The sequence below is a fragment of the Lepisosteus oculatus genome, chromosome 12 (genome assembly GCF_040954835.1).
Source record: "Lepisosteus oculatus isolate fLepOcu1 chromosome 12, fLepOcu1.hap2, whole genome shotgun sequence".
NCBI lineage: Eukaryota > Metazoa > Chordata > Actinopteri > Semionotiformes > Lepisosteidae > Lepisosteus > Lepisosteus oculatus.
This window is the reverse complement of record NC_090707.1, coordinates 37,219,726-37,240,777: the sequence shown is the minus strand read 5'-3', so window position 1 is coordinate 37,240,777 and position 21,052 is coordinate 37,219,726. Positions and strand designations below refer to the sequence as shown.

Sequence of the window (21,052 nt, the reverse complement as noted above, 5' to 3'; positions counted from 1 at the left end):
CTGCTCCTATGCCACCACACCGACTGCTGAAGGGACATCACTAGGTAAAGGCTAGCTCTGTACATGTTTAAATAACCAGTCCATCCCATCCATTTTCTAACTGTTTATCCAATTCAGGAACACAGCAGACCCGGAGCCTATCCTGGCAAACCACAGGGCACACCCTGAATGGGATGCCAGTCCGTTTTTATGGGCACAGACACACAAACACACAGACTCACACTCGACCAGTGCTCTATGTCTCTGGACAATGGGAGGAAACCAGGAACACCCCAGGCAGACAGCACCCCAGCACAGCAATGCAAACCACTGCACCACCTTGTGGCCCACGTTTCAGAATCACAGAGACCCAAACGTAAAGCACAAAAACTGATGCGAGTCAATCTCATGGTGTACTGATGGCTGAGATGGCAGGGATACACACTCAGGACACTGAGAGAGATGGCTGTTTGTGAACAGACATTGGATCACAAAGCAGTGGGCTAGAGAAGGCAGTGACTTTGAGCTCAAACACTAAACGTTCACGTCTGTAGGGTCCACAGTGGCTTCTGGATTTAATTCTTCCTTCATTAGATTAATTAAATAACCAATGGTATACTTAACTGGATAAAGTGGTAATCTTCATGCATCTCCGACACCTTGGGAGAGACTTTCCTGCTTAGATTTTTAAATGGATTCACATTTGCAGTCAGATTTAATTTACACTTACTTAATGCAACAAAGAGTTAGCGTACATGTTCTGGCTAGATAAACAAGGCAAAACCTACAGGGACTAGAAGAGTCTAGAGCCCTGCGTGTGAGCTGTGTCGGTGTGCTGGACTCTACAGGGACTAGAGGAGTCCAGAGCCCTGTGACTGGGCTGTGTCAGTGTGCTGGACTCCACAGGGACTAGAATAGTCTAGAGCCCCGTGACTGGGCTGTGTCGGTGTGCTGGACTCCACAGGGACTAGAAGAGTCCAGATCCCTGTGACTGGGCTGTGTCAGTGTCCCAGACTCCACAGGGACTAGAAGAGTCTAGAGCCTGTGACTGGACTGTGTCAGTGTGCTGGACTCCACAGGGACTAGAAGAGTCTAGAGCCCTGTGACTGGGCTGTGTCAGTGTGCTAGACTCCACAGGGACTAGAAGAGTCTAGAGCCTGTGACTGGGCTGTGTCGGTGTGCTGGACTCCACAGGGACTAGAAGAGTCTAGAGCCTGTGACTGGGCTGTGTCAGTGTGCTGGACTCCACAGGGACTAGAAGAGTCCAGAGCCCTGTGACTGGGCTGTGTCAGTGTGCTGGACTCCACAGGGACTAGAAGAGTCTAGAGCCCTGTGACTGGGCTGTGTCAGTGTGCTGGACTCCACAGGGACTAGAAGAGTCTAGAGCCTGTGACTGGGCTGTGTCAGTGTGCTGGACTCCACAGGGACTAGAAGAGTCTAGAGCCTGTGACTGGGCTGTGTCAGTGTCCTGGACTCCACAGGGACTAGAAGAGTCTAGAGCCTGTGACTGGGCTGTGTCAGTGTGCTGGACTCCACAGGGACTAGAAGAGTCTAGAGCCTGTGACTGGGCTGTGTCAGTGTGCTGGACTCCACAGGGACTAGAAGAGTCTAGAGCCCTGTGACTGGGCTGTGTCAGTGTGCTGGACTCCACAGGGACTAGAAGAGTCTAGAGCCTGTGACTGGGCTGTGTCAGTGTGCTGGACTCCACAGGGACTAGAAGAGTCTAGAGCCCTGTGACTGGGCTGTGTCAGTGTGCTGGACTCCACAGGGACTAGAAGAGTCTAGAGCCTGTGACTGGGCTGTGTCAGTGTCCTGGACTCCACAGGGACTAGAAGAGTCTAGAGCCTGTGACTGGGCTGTGTCAGTGTGCTGGACTCCACAGGGACTAGAAGAGTCTAGAGCCTGTGACTGGGCTGTGTCAGTGTGCTGGACTCCACAGGGACTAGAAGAGTCTAGAGCCCTGTGACTGGGCTGTGTCAGTGTGCTGGACTCCACAGGGACTAGAAGAGTCTAGAGCCTGTGACTGGGCTGTGTCAGTGTGCTGGACTCCACAGGGACTAGAAGAGTCTAGAGCCCTGTGACTGGGCTGTGTCAGTGTGCTGGACTCCACAGGGACTAGAAGAGTCTAGAGCCTGTGACTGGGCTGTGTCAGTGTGCTGGACTCCACAGGGACTAGAAGAGTCTAGAGCCCCGTGACTGGGCTGTGTCAGTGTGCTGGACTCCACAGGGACTAGAAGAGTCTAGAGCCCCGTGACTGGGCTGTGTCAGTGTGCTGGACTCCACAGGGACTAGAAGAGTCTAGAGCCCCGTGACTGGGCTGTGTCAGTGTGCTGGACTCCACAGGGACTAGAAGAGTCTAGAGCCCCGTGACTGGGCTGTGTCAGTGTGCTGGACTCCACAGGGACTAGAAGAGTCTAGAGCCCCGTGACTGGGCTGTGTCAGTGTGCTGGACTCCACAGGGACTAGAAGAGTCTAGAGCCCCGTGACTGGGCTGTGTCAGTGTGCTGGACTCCACAGGGACTAGAAGAGTCTAGAGCCCCGTGACTGGGCTGTGTCAGTGTGCTGGACTCCACAGGGACTAGAAGAGTCTAGAGCCTGTGACTGGGCTGTGTCAGTGTGCAGGACTCCACAGGGACTAGAAGAGTCTAGAGCCTGTGACTGGGCTGTGTCAGTGTGCTGGACTCCACAGGGACTAGAAGAGTCTAGAGCCCCGTGACTGGGCTGTGTCGGTGTGCTGGACTCCACAGGGACTAGAAGAGTCTAGAGCCCCGTGACTGGGCTGTGTCAGTGTGCTGGACTCCACAGGGACTAGAAGAGTCTAGAGCCCTGTGACTGGGCTGTGTCAGTGTGCTGGACTCCACAGGGACTAGAAGAGTCTAGAGCCCTGTGACTGGGCTGTGTCAGTGTGCTGGACTCCACAGGGACTAGAAGAGTCTAGAGCCTGTGACTGGGCTGTGTCAGTGTGCAGGACTCCACAGGGACTAGAAGAGTCTAGAGCCTGTGACTGGGCTGTGTCAGTGTGCTGGACTCCACAGGGACTAGAAGAGTCTAGAGCCTGTGACTGGGCAGTGTCAGTGTGCTGGACTCCACAGGGACTAGAAGAGTCTAGAGCCCTGTGACTGGGCTGTGTCAGTGTGCTGGACTCCACAGGGACTAGAAGAGTCTAGAGCCTGTGACTGGGCTGTGTCAGTGTGCTGGACTCCACAGGGACTAGAAGAGTCTAGAGCCTGTGACTGGGCAGTGTCAGTGTGCTGGACTCCACAGGGACTAGAAGAGTCTAGAGCCTGTGACTGGGCAGTGTCAGTGTGCTGGCCATAAGAGGAACACAAACGAAGCCGCGGGGGGGGGGGGGGGTGTTGTAAGCACACACGAACATCTCGCACACGCAGGCTCGGGGCCCCGGCAGCGGCGCGGCGTGAAATCATCATACCAAATGAAGCTCCGACGCTTTGATTCCCGCTGCCGCTTCGCTGAGAGCGTCTCGGGAGATTTCCATTTGCTCCTGAAAATTGAGGCTCTGACTCGACACGCGCGCAGGGTAAATATCTGAATAACCGCTCCCGCGCCCTTCCTTTCGCCGGGCGGCTGGGTTCTCCTCGCCTCTTTCATTTCTCTATTAGAGATGTCGGGCTCCGTTCAGCCGCGTTTCTTTTGATCCGCCACGGAGGGGAGGAGGGATGGGGAGGGGGAGAGAGAGAGAGAGACGCAGCCGGCGTGGAAATCCCGTCTGTATCAGCAGAAAGAGAAAGGACTGCTTCCCCAGACAGGACGTGCTGTAGAAGAGTGTCTCTCCTGTTGGTTTAAATTCTGTTCTCTCCTTCGTGTTCGAGGAAACCCCCGCACGAACGCGGTTTGATTTTATTGCTGCTCAGGACAGCTGCGAGCTCCCACTGCCGTCTGGAAGAGGCCCTCCAGCCCGCCCGGTCGTTAGCAGCTCATCGATCCCAGTCGATGAGGGGCTCCACGGGGGATTAGAAGAGAACTTGACTCACCACCCTTCTTAAGAGAAGCCGGTGTATCGAGCTTGTTCCAGACTCCCACAAGCCTTTGGTCTTCTCGGTCTGAAACTCACTTCCACACACTTTCCACCTGTGTCCTCCGGTTCGACTGTCAGCTCTTATTCTCAAGAAATCTCAATAGTCCGTTTAAGCAGCTCACGATGTCTGTTCTGCCCTTAGTCATGTTCCTCAGCATGGCATTCCTGTGCTTTGACAAATGGAGAGGGCTTACATAGTTCTAACAGTTGTTGAGACTTATGAGAGTTATATGTCTTCAGATAGTTTTGCTTTCTAGCACTGTTAAATGGTCCGAGCTCATTAATATCCACATATCCCATAATTATCCCAGACGCCATCATGATTTTTGCTTCCTCTTAAAATCTCCTTCATCCTTAATCCACGTAGACGGATAGACCAGGTTTCCTGGACGACCTCCTTTAGGACACACCTTTCGCAGACTCCAGCAGTGCATCTCAAATGATTTCCACTTCCAAGGAAAAGAAGAAGAACAAATCTTGGATTCAGATTCCGTTTGTTTATTATTAATGCTAATTTTCTCAGCCACAGCAGCCAGCTTTCTGTAGAAGCCACAGGACTCCGGAACTATTTTTAACATTGGATGGGAACCTGTCTGGCCAATAATGACTTTTTTTTTATCTCTGTCTCACACAGCGCTCAGCTCCAGCCTGTTCGGTTACGAATAATGATAATTATACCTCACATTTCCCTGCCCAACAACCGACACTCAAATTAAAGGGTATTGGATAACTTGCACAGCCAGATGAGTGTGAGATTTTTATCCTTAACCCAGCATAAATGTCACTACCTGACAAGGGCTGGCTGGCACTAATTCACTGGCTTTATTCATAGAACAATGTAAATTTGCTGGAAAAAAAAGTGAATTAACCAAATAATGCACCAGGAGTCATGCAGTGCTGGGACTGCGTCACAGGGATAGTTTCCGGGTCACATCCCAGTCATTAATGGTCCAGGAACTGATCCAGGAATCATGCACATCTGTGTATATACACACACACAGATTTCTGGAAAGCTCTGAACCTGAAATTTAAGGACAAAGCAGAGCCCACAGAGCAGAGTGGGCAGTACACTCTCCCAGCCCAGGTCCTCCCAGCAGTGCCAACCTCTAACATGCCTTGGCTGTTGTACAGTAGGTCTGCGTTGTCCTGCGTTGTCCTGCTGGGCTGACAGCACAATGCACGAGTGCGAAATCACTGAGCCGGGCCATGCAGTAATAGAGTAGCGCTGATCTTGTCTTATTGAGCTGTGGAACCTATTACAGGACTGACGTGTAACTGCAAATCTGTGGTGTCACAGCTCTCACAGCAGGGGAGACGATGCTCCTGCTCCTTAAAGCAAAGTACTGCACCCAGACGGTAGTAAAATGCCCCAGCTGTACAAGTGGGCACAAATGTAAATCGCTTTTTCATCAATCACTTATTGATTTGGCTGATGCTTTTATCCCCAAGTCACTTTGTTTTTGCACCCATTTTGCTGGAGCTGCCTTGGCCAGGTGCCTTGCTCAAGAGCAGAGCAAGTGCATCTCACCAGGCACCTGAACCCACAACCTTCCGAATTTCCTCCTTGTTTTCTACGGGAAGATGCCCAAGGGAACTACAGCTGGCACACAAGGGGAACATGCAGACTTCACACAGACAGCACCCCAGGAATTTAACCCAGGGCCCCAGCACTGCAAGTCAGCAATGCTAACCCCTGCGCCACCAGGCCACCCACAACACTACTTCGATACACTGTAATAGTAAATACTTTTGCATTGCCTATACTTGATTATAATCACTATGTAAAGACCCTGTAGGCTACATAGAGGAATAACACCCCTAAAAAAATTGCCTTTTATGAATTGTCGCTCAGTCTGTCTCAGCTGGACAGGTGAAATTACACAGGACGCATGTGTTGGAGCTGAGCAACCAGTACAAGGTGGTAGTAATGGAAAGATCTCAGGATTCCTGCCAAGCAAGATCTGGGGGCACACAGAAGACAATAAGCTCCCATCATGGGTCATCAGAGCGTGGCCGTACACTAAAGACCGTAATAAACAGACACTGTAGTTGTAGCACATCATACCACACTATCTGTTCTAAGCTATGTACTGTGGTTTACCCACTGTTCACTGTACTGCATGACCTGGGATAATTCTACATTACACAGAGTGTGTCATGATTGTGTGCATTGATTTGCATAAGGCGCCGCCATGGAAGACAATCTGCACTGCTGTCCAATTACAAAATTCTGTCACATTCAGCACATGTTTACTTACAGGAGGCCCTGCTATCAGTTATCCCACCGGTCTGACACCACAGCATACATTAGATCTTACTTACAGGGAGGCTGCTGTGTACAGCTGCAGATAAGGCATACTAATCTGAAATGCCCCTCTGTAGAAACGGAAGTGCTTAGGATGAAAGAGCCATCCAGCTAAATCGAGCAGGAGCTGCAGAGAAAGGTGGCGCCTTGATTCCCTCTCTCACACACACACACACACACACACACACACTGTCTGGCTTCGCACCCGAGCGCAGTTACAGGCATATCAGTCCTCTACAAGTGCGGCTCTGAAAACAAAGTCCTCTTCCTTAAGGACAGGCGGGCTGCGCGGGGTCTCCGGGGGGGGCTCCTCTCATGTACCACACGCCAGCACCTGAACTCATGAGGGATAACACAGGAAGCCTGGAGAATATTGGGAAGAATCCTACCCCGTGACCTAAAACAGGGATCACAAACCCTGTTCCGGATCCCCCCTCACCTGCTGGTGTCTCTTCCAGCTCGTTGACTGTTCTCAGCTCTTAAACACGTCGCCGGTTTCCCTTTGACCGGTGCACTTCCTAAGTCACGTAAACTCCCCAGCGTCTGAGCAGAAAGGGAAACGTTCAAATATCCCGGTCCAGTGGCTCGTTAGTTCAATTAAGGCTTTTCGATAAGTGTCGAGATCCCAGCAGGTGCGAGTCTGGGGCTGCAGTCCTGTGATACAGGGGTTTCCAGTCCAGGGGCTCGGGACACACGCTCCTGAGCTCTCAGTCACAGAATCGAACCCCCAGCCGCCCTGCTCGCAGGGCTGATCTGAGCTCTTCAATTGTTTTCAGCTCCTAAATGTGCCGGAGGCAGCCGTTTAAGTTGTGTTTCAGGTCAGTAGGTGTAACGTGAAATCTCCAACTCTTGCATGGAAATAAAAAGGGTCCAATTAAGCAATTTGCCAGTTCAATCAATTGGGTAAAGAGCTCAGCGGGAATTCTATAATACATTTAATAAACCATGATGAATTAATAGGCCTATTAATTATATACTATGGCCTTAGTATATGATTAATAGGCTAATGTATATAATTAATAGGCCATGGCACATAATTAATAGGCCAATGTATATAATTAGCAAGTCATGGTATATAATTGATAGGCCAGGGTATATGATTAATTGACCGTGGTATTAATTAGTAAGTCATGGCATACACTACAAGAAATTTGATAGTATTTGGTTAAATCAACAGTGTCATACTACCAATGTCAATGTAATAAACTTAGCATCCAGTGTTAATTCAGTGTTAGCAGAATCCAAAGTAAACAATGGAAAGCAAAAACAGCCCTCAGAACGTAAATCTCCATGAGACACAACTGTCCACAACTTTCACCACAACACCATCTCTACTCCCCAGGCCATCCAGTAAAACTCCTCCAGTCTGCAGGCTGACCGTTTCCTCAGACAAACCAGTAATCTCACACCACTGACCACCCGATCTCCACAGCCTTCTTGTCCACAGTGTCCTTAACTGTCCACAGCCTCCATCATCTCACACCACTGACCACCCGCTCTCCACAGCCTCCTTGTCCACAGTGTCCTTAACTGTCCACCTTCTTCTACAGGACAGAGTAAGCCTAGGTGATCCCCAAACTACTTTCTCAGCTTCCCTCGGCTCTTGGAGGCCAACTATACTGCAGACGCCCGTCTCGCGCGTCCCTCAGAATTGTCTGCACCCCCCCAGGTCCCACCTCCTCGTGTCACACTTCTCCCGCTGTCCCCCTCACGCCCCATTCACCTGAGGGGAACCACGTTATGACCGTTACCTCTATCCTTCTTACTTTCAACCTCTGAGCGTGCGATTAGCCTCCGCCTGTTCCTCCGCAGCTCGGAGCCAGATCATCTCTCGTTCCCGACCGTCACGCGGCGCTTTGCTTTCATTCTAAAAATCTCTTCTGACATGAACTCGCTCTCTGACGTGGGGGTCTTGTTTTATAGACCCACACACACACACACCCTTAAGCGCAGTTAACCTGAAGCGCAAGGCACGGCTGTCACGGGGCCTCCAGACGCTTTGTTCACCTACCGCTACTCCGCGCGCTAAGGCCGGCCGGCTTGCTCTTGCATTCACTGGAACCGAATCACATTAAAGGGGCCTATTAGCGTAGGAAATTTCCAAATCTCTGCCTGAAGGAGAGCCGGGAGAGCTTGTTGTAAAATTAAAAAAAATTAGCCATGCTTGACTATTACTGGTAAACATGTTTAGCCAATTATTATTATTATTATTATTATTATTATTATTATTATTATTATTATTATTATTATTATTATTATTACTTGGGGAGAAGTCAAGTGCTAAACTACAGCATTCCCCGCAGTAGCCCGCGGTCTTGAATGACTGCGCCTGGATCTGCAGCAGACCGGACGAGCGAGAGGGGAGACGGGCTTCGATGCCTTCGGGCCGCCGGCGGACGGTGGAGTCCACGCGTGTGTAAATAAATAAAATAAAAAAAAAACCCACAGCGCCCGGAGGGTGCACGCGGTGTCGCTTCTTAGTGAGCGCCGCCAGCAGTTTGTTTAGGGACGGGCAGTAAACCCAGGTTCGAGGCGGGCTATTACAGTACCGTTCTGGTTCTTGGAGTTCACGTGTTGATTATACTGTATGTCGCATTTCGACGCCTTGTCACCAGTAACCTCTTCTCAAGTCGCTCCTACTGGAGAGGGTTTGGTCCGGGTCGACGCGAGATCAGTCCCAGCGCCAGCTCGGTAGGAACACCCCGCCGTCTCGCGCTCGTCTTCACACGACCCCCGACCAGCCGGGCCAGCAAAACACCCGGGTCGAGCTGCGCCGCCCCCCAGCGAGGGGGCACGGGGAGCTGTGAACCCCGGGAGGGGTCAGTCGAATCTTTCGTCCCCCTGCGCGGAACAAACCCCTCGCCTCCTCCTGCCGAGAGGCTCGTTCACCTCCTGGACAGCTCCCACGGCCAGCAGAGCCACGCGAGGCCCGAATGTCTCCTTCACACGGCGTTCTCGCTTGCCCGCGTGTGACATGCGTGGCCCACGGGGCGTTACAACCGGGGCAAGAAGTCACGGCAGGCCGCCAGAAAAGAAAGAGATAAAAACGCTCTTCATCAGCTGATTTGCAGGGAGAGTCTTCGAACCTACATGACGCGTCGGATACTAAAGGGCAAAAGCTAAATGTCTAGCCAAGAGGTAAAAGTAATTAAAAATAATAATGAGCGAGACCTCACTGCCTTTAAGAATTAAGGGAGGGTTTCTCTTAGTCCCTGCCGCGAGGAAATGGGGGTCTTGTCAACCACGCGACGGCAGGAAATGCATTTCTTGCACCGGCATCCGAGGTCTCGCTCTAGAACTCTCTCGAGCTCAGATCGCCTAGCCCTGCGCGCGCGGGGGACCGGGGCCGCACAGCTGCGCTCTTCCGAGATCCAGATGTTCCCGGTCCTCTCTGCGGCGATTCCAGGATCGTGGATAAGTCTGAAGTGTTTACACGGAATGTGTTTCGGCGCGGTCGTACGTTCACTGGACAGTGGCGGTTAGCATATTTAATTACATTGCGTATATATTTTAGACTTAAATTCATGGCATTCATATAGCGCTTTCCATCGTTAAGGACCCCGAAGCGCTGTGCAAGTGCCATATAAAAACCTGGATAAGAATACAGAGAAGAACACAGTGGCTGTTTTTTTACGCAGTAGAGCAACACCTTGAACAGCAGCAGCATCAGCCCGAGACTGTGTCCACCTGGGAAAGCGCTGTCAGGGTCAGCACCCGGGGCGGAGGTATAGAACACTGCACATGTGCACTCAAACCAAGAGAGCCTGTGGCGTGTTATTACTGCCTCTTGCAGCACACACACACATGCGTGTGTACCTGAGAATTAACTTGAAGATGAACATAAAAACCACACAACACCAAAGGGGTTCCTAATTGTATGGGGCTTAAAGAACCGCACGCCAGGCGCGTCTAATGAGTAACGATGTCGCTGATATTGCGGTTACTGATCTTTGTCGTCTTTGTTGCCACTTTGCAGCTCTCGACGTGCAAAACATGCGGCCAGGAAAAGTCGCTTCGCCGTGATCCCGGCGCCAAGCCCATCCTTCACGCGCGCCGCGGGCTGGAGCCTGCCTCGCGACGGGCTCGCGCGCCACACGGCCGCTGCTCGCCCCGCGAGCGCCCCCGGCTGGCCGCGCGCCGCGCAGGGCCGCCCGCTTCCCGGCCGGCGGGCGCGAGGGTTCTCGGGGGGGGGGGGGCGCTACCCGCTGAAGCCCCGAAATTCGGCGTCAGGGGGCGGAAGGGTTCAGTTCCCGGGTGATTCTGTGATTCCAGTGATTCTGAAACGAACCCCGGCCCCTGATACAGCCGCCTGTGCCTACAACGCCTCAACAGCCAGGCTAAGTTGACGTCTTACTGTGGGGGGGAGGAGGTTATTTACCAATACAATAATAACAATTGCTACCATGATTAAACTTGCATGAGTGTGCGTCTTGAGGTGCGCTGAGGTTGCTGGCGTGTTTTTTTTTTTGCCCTCTTAAGTCGTTAAATATTTGAAGAGAAAGATGCGATGGGGCTGTAGGCAATTCTCAGAGAGAGAGAGAGCGAAGAAACACGCCAAGTGTGGAGATGGTGCGCGGAAAACAAACACACACACAAAAAAAAACAACCCAGCAGTCGCAACTTCGGACGGATCACCGCGAGCCTTACCTTGCCAGACATCCGGGAGAGGTGCGTCGCGTGGTGCTCAGCTGAAGACCCCCCCCCCCCCCTAAAAACCCAACAAAAACCCCTTTCTTTCTCAGGAGGAGGGAGTGGAGAGAGAGGGGGGGGAGAAAAACCAACCTTTAAAACAATCCCCCCAAAAAGCAGCAGGGTGAGGCGGGCGGTATCCAACAAGTCACGCAGTCGAGACGACCTCCAGCGGGGACGGCATGTCGGAGCCCGAGCGGCGCGGGCTGGCTCAGCTCCGCGAGCCGGAGCAGCGCGGTAGCCTTGGTAACTCCGTCTCCGCCGACTGTGCTCGCGGAAGCGACTCCGGAATCCGCATTTCCATTCCACGTGCCTCCCCGCGATCCGAGTATCTTTTTTTTTTTTTCTCGGTGTGTGTGTGTGAGTGAAACACAACAGCAACCACCACCACCACCACCACAAAAAAAGAAATGATCCCGGGCTTGTTCAGAAAACCCGCGCCCGTCGGCAAGTTACTGTGAATAACACCCCCCGCGCACGCACGCACACACACAAAAATCCACACAAAACAGAGGCACCAGTGTCACGCAGTAGCTCGACTCCGAGAGGCATCCGTAACACCCATGAGGAGGGGGGAAAAACCAATTTTATCAGACTCGGAGGTGTTTCAAAGCGGTACGGAGAATCAGGAGGTGCTGCCTCTGTCCGTGTAGCGACTCTTAGCTCCTTTATTCCTTGTGTGTGGGGGAAAAAAATATCCTCGGGGTAAAAAGTCCAGCGTTTAATCTTCCTTTAACTTTTTTTATTTCGTCTTCGGTCTCACCGCTTTGTTTCTTCACTCCCCCCACCGCACAGACGCGCAGAAATAAAGAGATTTCTGCCACTTTTGGCTGCGCTCCCGCACGGCCCAGCAGCCAAAAATACCAGCGCCGGCGCTACACCTTCACCTCGGAGCCCAGGCTCGGACGCGCTCGGCTGCTCTCTCCGCCTGTCGGGGCGTGAAGACGGCCCTCGCCGTCCAGATACACCCAGCGTTTGTCAGAGGACGGGTCGCGGAAAAGTCCCGTTTGTCGCCTATGGCATCGCGGTCTTTTTTGGAGAAGCCGACAGGAGGGAAACTATCTCGTCTCCTTGCCACAGCCTACCTGAAAAACGCTCATGTTTTTTTTTTTTTCCTCTCGTCGTCGTCTTCTTCTTCTTAAAATCGCTGCACAATCCCTTTCCAGCCGCCGCTGACTTCGCTTTTAAGAGCCAACTTCGTCTCCTGTTCCCTCCGCCACCACCACCACCACCAGCGGCACCAGTACCTCAGCGCCGGGTCGGGCGGCAGAGCGGCTTCATCTCGAGCGCCACGGGCCACGCGCCCCGGCCCGCCTCCCGAAACGCCGCGCGAGCGCCCGGCACACGGCGCACGGACACGCACGCGGGCGTCTCGCGCTCGCCGGGAGATCTCGGCGGCGGCGGCAGCAGCAGCGGAGCGCCTGTCCGTCCTCTGCCGCAGAGAAGTCCTACAGCGTTGGTTTGGTTTCGGTTAAAGCCTTCTTGCACAGGAGGAATAAAACACCCAGCCCCGTCTTCTCGCGTTCTCCTGCAAGCTCTCCCTCTCTCGGTGCCGCGCTGCTAGGGAGGGTTTCAAGGGAGCAGCACCCGCGCCGTTGTCGCCGCGCTGATGAGCACCGTCGCTCGGGAGAGGAGCGGCGAGGCGTGGAGGCGACCGGGGCTGTGGTGGGTGTGGGGGGGTGGTGTTGGGGAGGGTGGGTTCGAGCGCCGCATCACTCACGCGTGAAACGGCGCCGACACGGGAAGAGCGCTCAAACCCACATGTAAAGGCATTTTGGCGCAGATAACACAACAAAAACACACAAAACTACAAATACACGCCGGCTTGTTGGGGCTTTTTTTTTATTGCACCGCGCATTCGGTTCGCGTCTGATCCCAACACAGAGAGTAAGATCAGAATCAGGAACCGCAGAACAGACTCCGGAATTCGAGGAACAGTGAGCTGCAGTCCGCACTGGACGGGCCGAGTCTGAAATTCCGGTAGGAATCGCGCGGCGGGCCGTCCACGCCCATCCCGCCGTGTCCCGTGTCCACACCAGCTCTCCAAACAGTTATGTGATTATTTTACCCTCTAAAAATAATCATGACAACAACAACCACAAACAAACAAAACCAACGCGTTTTGAACACAAGATGCTGCCCCGAGCCGGTCGCGTGCAGGAACAACGCCGAGCGCCAGCGCGAGGATGCCCACGCCCCGCAAAGCCTTCTCGGGGTCGGGGAGCCTCGTGAGGCGCGGGGGGCGCATGACATCACCGAAGTCCCGTCGCTCGAACGCCCCCCCACCTGCGCCCCATTCTCACGAGGCGTTTTGAATTGGAACCATTTGGAGAAAAACACCGAAATGAAGGGCTTCCGTTTTGTTCGGGGTGTCGCGTCTAAACAACAATTCTATCAACTGCAGCTGGTATTCTGTACCCCCTTTGAAAACCAGGCGGATAGGGTGACTTTTTTTTTAAAAATCAAAATGTGTTTAACTTCGGCACACACGCGTGTACATTTAGCGCAGCTCATCCGCCTCCTCCGTGTAAAACGTCATTCGTGTGGCCTCTTGCTTCTGCCGTCTGCTGCTCCAGGTCTCGCACGCGTACGAGTTTACGGCACGGTTCACGCGACCCGTTGTTCCTGCGTGGTGCGTGACCGCCGCTCGTGGCCACGGGGACTTAAACCCGAAGGACGACATCACAGACGGGTTACAAGACCAGTCCGTGCTCCAACACAGGAACAAGAGAAAACACATCAAGCATGAGACAACCCCCCCCCCCTTCTCTCGCACACGCACAAGTCACGTTATCACTCGCTGGGAACACTCTTACGATAGCGGCTGCCCTCGACACTTGCTCCAGTTTCACGAGTTTTTTTTTTTATCTATCCGCGTGCTCACGTGAAGACACACACACTTCGCCACGCGGCGTAAAACGAGTCGGAAATAACCGATACAGGGAAGAGATTCGTTCTGTGCGCGTTTTTAACTGAGCGTCCGGGCTTTGCAAACTTGGCATTTGGTGCTCAAGCACCATTTGGTGGAACCGTGACAGCACGGCCGGGCCCCATCACTCTGCGTTGTCAGACCGGAGTTTCTGTGCTTCCTTTCGATCAGGCAGATCGATCGGGGCTCGGGCCGCTGCGGAGCGGTCTCGGCCGGGACAAGATCTCATCGTGCCTTCCTCGCCGGTCATCGGCTCGCCCGGACGATGAACCTCCCGTCGCGCTCCCTCCCCCTTGTCGCGGGCTGGGCGCGCAGCGCGAGTTTGAGATCTCGTGCCTCCCTCAGGCGGCAGGTCCCAGCCCTCTCCCTCCCTCCGGGTTGCGCACTCCCCCACAGAGCACAGCTCTGACTCCTGAGGTATGGTGGCGCCGCTGGGGGGGGGGAAGAGTCCCTTGCCGACAATGTCAAGGAAAGAAGTCAAGTCTCCCCCCTGCATGCGCGGCCTTGTCAGGTGTAAAATAACACCTTCTCTTCAGCGCTGTGGTCCGTGCTTTCTATAAATCGCATCGCGTTTGTATTCTCGCAATCTCTTGTGAATTACCTCGCATAAAGAGGTCAGACGAAAGAATACAGACCCACCTACTACTAGGTAGAAATGAACAGGGAAAACATCCTATGCAATAAACCTGCTCCCACCCATCTGTTTCCGAACCACTTCGTCCAATTCATGGTCGTGGGGGAGCTGGAGTCTATCCCAGCATGCAACGGGCACAAGGCAGGGTACACCCTGGACAGGACGCCAGTCCATCACAGGGCAGACACAGACACACACACTCACACCCTGGACAGAACGCCAGTCCATCACAGGGCAGACACAGACACACTCACTCACTCACTCACACACACACACACACACACACACACACACACACACACCAGGGCTGAATTCCCTAGAAGCCAGTTAATCCACCAGCATGTCTTTGTACTGTGGGACGAAACCCACGCCAACACGGGGGAGAAACACGCCAACTCCACGCAGATCGCACTGCAGGTCCACAACCGAACCCGTGCCGGCACGTACTGTAGGTTAACAATATCATTTTAAGGCCCCCCAGCCCCGTCAAATTACTGTCTGAACGAGACACAGAATTGGCAGGTTTTCCCACACTTCCACTTGTTTCCCCTTACCAGCATAAAACGTGCCGCACGTCTGCGTCAGGCCATGCACGGTCAGGCTAAAGTGGGACACAGGGTGTTTGTGCTTGCTCTCTTTGTGCTCGGTGTTGTGTCCTTGGTGCGCTTCGGCATTGGCGTGGCGGCGTCGATCGACTCTCCCCTGCACGTGCATCGGAGCCGCGCGATGTGGGGGGGGGAGGGGGGAGAGGGAGCGGGCGCCCATCAAACATTTACCGCCGCGCGCTGTGTTTACAGCTGTTCTTTTATGTCCGAAACAATACAGGACAACCAGGCTACAACGGCTCGCATTAATGTTTCAGGATGCTAATTGGGACGGTCCCCCGCAGGCTCCTCTTTGAATTCTGTAACATCAGAGGGCTGTGCCCACATCCACCAAGAATGACATGAAACGTCCAGCGGACTTCAGTCAGGTGAGAGCTGCTCTCTTGGTGCCGTCCCGCCTCCTCGCTTTCCTCCCGTGCTTCATCAAAAAGATCCGAAACTCAGCCCCTGTCCGCCAGAATTCAGGGAAACAGCGGCTGGGGTGTTACTGGGGCTGTGCGGAGGAACAATATATACGGGATCTGTAGAGTCTCATCTGTAGCGGGTGAAAAGACTTAAAAAGGCGGAAACGATGTGATGATGTTGTGGAAAACCGGGAAACGGGAAAGCTTTATTAAGGTTATTCCAGGCGTTGGTGAGACTCGGCGATCCTGGTGGGATACACTGAAGGGATACATGTGTACATAACGTATGCATCATTCCGGACTTGAACAGACGCGTTACACACACGGGCCAAGGAAGACCAACCCTTTCAGATTTGAAGGCTACGAGGAGGGGTTGTTGTAAGACCTCTAAGGGTGTTTTGTTAAGAATAAAACAAGGTCTGAAATGTTTCCTATCGCAGCTCTGCATATAGCAGCCTGTATGATTCCCAGCAGCTATAATAACTGCTTCGAATCATACAGTCTGCAATCGCTTCTGCGGTAAAAGAGCTGGAAATGAACAAGACGGCGATTCAGACGTTTCGTTTGACAGCTATGTTACTTCCTCATCGGAGAAAGGGGTGAGAAAAAACACTCAAATCTGGCTGCTCGGGTCAGCCGCCACACCTGCGGTTTTACCGCTGTGGGCTACCGGATCCGACGAATCGATCTCCTGCTCCCCCGGCGCGCGCGCGCCCCTGTGGAGACGCCTCCCTCGGACACGCGCGCCCCTGCCGCGTCCCGTGATCCACCTGCATGCCCACAGGCCGGTACTGTCTCTGACGCCACCCCCACCGCCCATCGCTGCCCGCTGCAGTTAAGCCACACCGGTGCTTCTCCACAAGGGGAACTTACAGTTTGCCCCCAGCCGGGACCTGATGATCCGACCAACGGAGTCCGGCTGGAAATGGGCCCAGGCAGTGGCCCGATTGCTGCCTATCGATCCCTGGATACCTTCGGGGCCGTCTCACCCCGCACCAGCGCTGGGGGAGCGTATCGCAGCATCTCTGCACGATGAGTGGAACCGATATCCAAATGCCCGCTGAAACATATTCAATCATACCCGAATAGGAAAGTCCTTCCTATTTACAAAATGCGTCAGCTCACCTCAGTAGGGTGGTCAGTATTGCTGCCGGTCAGCGCTGGGGCCCTGGGTTGAGTTGCGGCCCTGGGGTGCTGTCTGTGTGGAGTTTGCACGTTGTTCCCAGGTTTGCATGCGTTTCCTTCTGACGCCCTTCCTCCTGCAGTCCAAAGACATGCTGGTGGTTTAACTGGCTTCTGGGAAAACTGGCCCTGCTGTGTCTGTGTGTGTGTGCGCCCAGTGATGGACTGGTGTCCTGTCCGGGGCGTACCCTGCCTTGCACCCATTGCCTGCTGGGACAGGCTCCAGCTTCCCCCACAAGCCTGTTTCAAGCAAATAGAAAATGGAAGGATGGCTTCTCAAAAAACATTGGGAGCCCATCTCCTATTTTTCTTCATTCCTCACGAAGGACAAAACAAGCTCCCAGACATTAGTTCAGATCCGGTCCTCGCCAGGCTTCGCGGCCCGTCCTTTAGGATCAATAGGAAACCTTACTGTGTCTTCCGTGGCAATGCGCTCCTTAGGGCTGTTCCAAGGTCAGCCGCGCTGTGCCTGTTGGAAGTGTTGCTCAATGGACTGTACTGCAACACATCTGTTGACATTTTCAGTACACTCGCATAACACTGCATCGTTCTGGGCAAGAGACCGGGCGGGGGTCTCACTTGGCCGGGCCACGTGCCCGGTGATTCATCCAGTGGAGGAGGAGGAGAGCAGAGTTTGAGCGGCCCCTGCTGGCGAGAAGCGGAACTGCGCCCCAAGGCCACCTCAGGGTGAGGTGTTGTGTAAAACCACAAGCCCGATGGCAGAGTGGGCCTGAGCCCTCCGTCGTGAAAGGGGTGCTTCCCTCCCTATTGCCTTCGACAGCTGAAATAAAAAAGGAGAAGAGCGTAATCCCGTCTTTCCAACTGCTTCAGTGTTACGACGTTTGTTTAAATCTAGATGTTTGAGTAGGGAGCCACGTCAGCATGTGGAGGCTGCCAAGATAGATAGATAAGGCTTAATTGATCGGGGACGGGGGACTTAATTGAAAGGGACAGGTATGAAGATACGTGAATTCCACTCTGAAGGGTCAAGAAAAGAAGCACCACGTTTCTTCCTTTAACCTCCAGCGTGGAACGGACATTCACCTGCTCCTTCGTTTTCGTCTACACGACCACTCCCAGGTCCGCGTAAACGCCCCGGGTGTCACTGGACTGCCTCAGGGCAAGACGGAATCATGCAGGAAGACCGCTTTTAGGAAGAACTGCCCCCGATGCCCCTTTCTAGTGCCCAGTACCACACCAACACGGCACCTCACATGGAATCAGGCAGGCCATCGTCACCACAGCCTTTACCTTATGTAACACAGTTCATGATACATCGCCTTGGACTCCAACGCTAAGGCCACAGCCAGGTTTTGCAAGATCCGCTGTTATCTGAATATTTTGCAGTGGCAGAAAAGATCATGCATGACTATGAACAGCAATATTGTGAATCATCTTAGTTTAAAGGAGATTTATCATCTGTAAATAGGGGGGGTTTTACTGCTGCTTTTACATAATGAAACTATAGATCTTACCAAGCTAATATCCCCTTACCCCAAGGGACTGTCACTGTGCCACAGGTACATTTTTATCTTGTGAGTTTTCCCAAGTTCGTCTTGAGTTATTTCTGCAATGGCGTGAGGCTGCACAGAGATTGTTCGAGACTGGAGAACTCCGAGTTCTAGTAGGGGGAAGAAAATTAAGTCAATCCACGCAGCTAGCTTCCTTTTACCAGAAAACAACTCAGAATTATACATTTCTACAAAACTGTCAACCTACTGTCATTACCATTCATGTCTCATCATGTTTTTCCGGTCTCTGGGGAGGGGCACGGTTCCCGAATTTCATTTTCTGAGCCCTTACTGCAGCTATCAAATCATGAATTCATTAAGCTGAACTCGTCACTCTTAATCCGAGCCTTGCACCTTACAATAACAGGCCTGGTCCACAGATGTAGAGGAAAAGACAGAGAGAGTCAAGTCATTTGTACCCCCCTGACAAAAAAAGGTGAAAAGACTTGTTTTACAAACCACACCTTCTCCCAGGATGGAATCTACAATCCCCCAGCCCCCTGCCTGTGAAAACAGTTTCACTCCTCCCCCAGACACACAAGACATTAAGGTTGGCAGAATGATGACCTCCGCCCTCCCACACACACAAACCACATGACCTCCTGGCCACGCGGACCACCTGCAACCAGCCCTTCCACAGAGAAACTGAACCCTAACAGCCAAACTGAATCTCTTAAACTCAACCCGTCCCCATCCCTGCCTCGTGAGCTGAGCTCTAACAAGGCTGCCCACTTGTGGGCTGAGTCAGTGGTCACTTTCTTGTGTCCTGGAATAGTGTTAAGGAAATAAGCCTGCCCAGCTGTGGGCTGAGTCAGTGGTCAATATCCTGCATCCTGCTATAGCATTATGGAAATAAGCCTGCCAAGGTGTGGGCTGATTCAGTGGTCAATATCCTGCACCCTAGTATAATGTTAAGGTACCAAGGCTGTCCACTCATGGCTGTGTCAGTGGTCACTATCCTGAATACTCATGATCAAGAAGAGCCATCCAACATTGGCTAAAGACCACTTTAATCTTACCTCCTTAAAACAATAATTGGTTCAATTAAGGGACTTAGTTGGAGATCCACAGGGCGAGAGAATGAGCATGGCTTCAGGCAGTCTCTCTGTTGCCTTAACCCAGTTAATAACGTGCAACAATTAGACTTTCCAGTCTTTTCTTCACATCACGTTTCTTAAACAAAGCTGCCAGTTTCACAACACTAATGAATCTTCATAAGCTCATCTGTAACCTCCAAAAGCCTCAGAGCTCCCAGTGATTAAAGGAGGGGTAATTAGCCCATTAGTACTCCAATTCAGGCTCCGGCGAAACAAGGGGGGAGGCTCAGCTAGATGGAAAGGCAGACCGGGACCAGTGCGGTCACCGGGACGACGGGGCTCCGGGGCAGAGCTAACGAAGGAGGCTGGCTAACGAGACCAGCACGAAGGTTCAGATACCAATGTGGTCGATTGCCTCTGCACAGAGATGCAGAGTCACGGTGCTTCTATATTTAGAGATCTTTATGTAAGCTAGGTGAATCATTCCTCCTGCTCTCTCGCACACACACACTCATCCTTCCATTTCATCACAGTCTCCACTCTGTTCCTCGCGCATCAGATTCATTTCGCTGGTCGCTGCTCTTGTCCCCAGTGCTTCTTACCTTCCCACCTGTTCATACGGCCGGGTATTGCACCGGAGCGATCCGGATGAAGTATCCGTTGTTCAAGGGCACTGCGGCACAGCCTTACCTGGGATTCGAACCCGTGACCTCCCAGTCACAAGTTCAGATCCCTAGCCCTTACCGCTGCACGTACCCTCTGTGCACTCTCTCTCTCACTCGTACACTAAGGCGCATCGTATTTCAAGTTCACTCCTCTCCCTGCATCTGTCTCACTCTTTCACTTCACAGGCACAGACGCAGTGTTAACATCTCGTGCACAAACGCACAACCCAACAGGATCCCTCTCCCACGTTCTTTGTATATTTGAAGCAGCACTGGGATGCTTTATGATTTCCTGGAGCTCTTCCTCTTGTTTCCCAGTTTCTCCTTTTTTTTTTTACTTTGTTAATGGCAATTAAAAATGCCAATTCGTTTTCGAATTGCGTACGCAGCCCCTTTGAGAGCTGGTCATTGCTTTTAACACTCGGCCCTGCGGAACCCACGTGCCCGTACAGACCGGATCAGCGATTCCAGGCAAATAAAACAAAATGCAGGGAAAGGGGAATGCACCCGTCGTGCAGAAGAATCTCACGTAGGAGCGGTCGCGTCGGCGTGCAACGCCCAAACCTGGGAGGGCAGAGATTTCATATGAGCACGAACCCACGTAGGACAGTTTGCGCTTTCAGCTGCTGCTTCAGACGGCCGACAAACCTATTTTCCACCCTTCTTTTGCAAAAAATAAAATGCGCATACAAATGTTTCGTTTGGTTCGGCAGGTCCCGTTTCCTCCCGATTTGGAATTTAAAACTGGTCGGGAAAACAAGTTCCGCGCTCACATGGAAGGAGGTTACAGACCGGTGGCACTATTCACACACCTGACACCTTCCGCCTCGAGGCACCCGTCGCCGCGCTCTTCCGGTCTCACGCGAGCATCCGGGACTTTCCGAAAGAGCGGAAGTCCGCCTCGCTTTCGGCCGCGCCTGTGCGCTGATCCGCTGCCCGCTTCTCCAATAAAAACCCGTGAAACCGTTTCTACAAAGAGCCTGAGGCAGGCGCTTTTGGTTACAGCTTTTAGGAAACTTTGAAAGAGATTTGTTTTACTCGCGTCGCACGCTTATACATTCTTGTGTACGAATTCC

General features: G+C 52.8%; 1 protein-coding gene across 1 annotated transcript in view; it reads right to left on the bottom strand.

Moving 5' to 3' along the window:
• Window positions 1-12,673, bottom strand: part of LOC138241955 (voltage-dependent T-type calcium channel subunit alpha-1H) — a 35,990-nt gene extending 23,317 nt beyond the window's left edge. The window contains exon 1 of the mRNA XM_069196281.1: window positions 11,103-12,673. The gene's annotated coding sequence lies outside the window, so the exon portion shown is untranslated. The remainder of the gene's footprint in view (window positions 1-11,102) is intronic.
• Window positions 12,674-21,052: the final 8,379 nt, after the last annotated feature.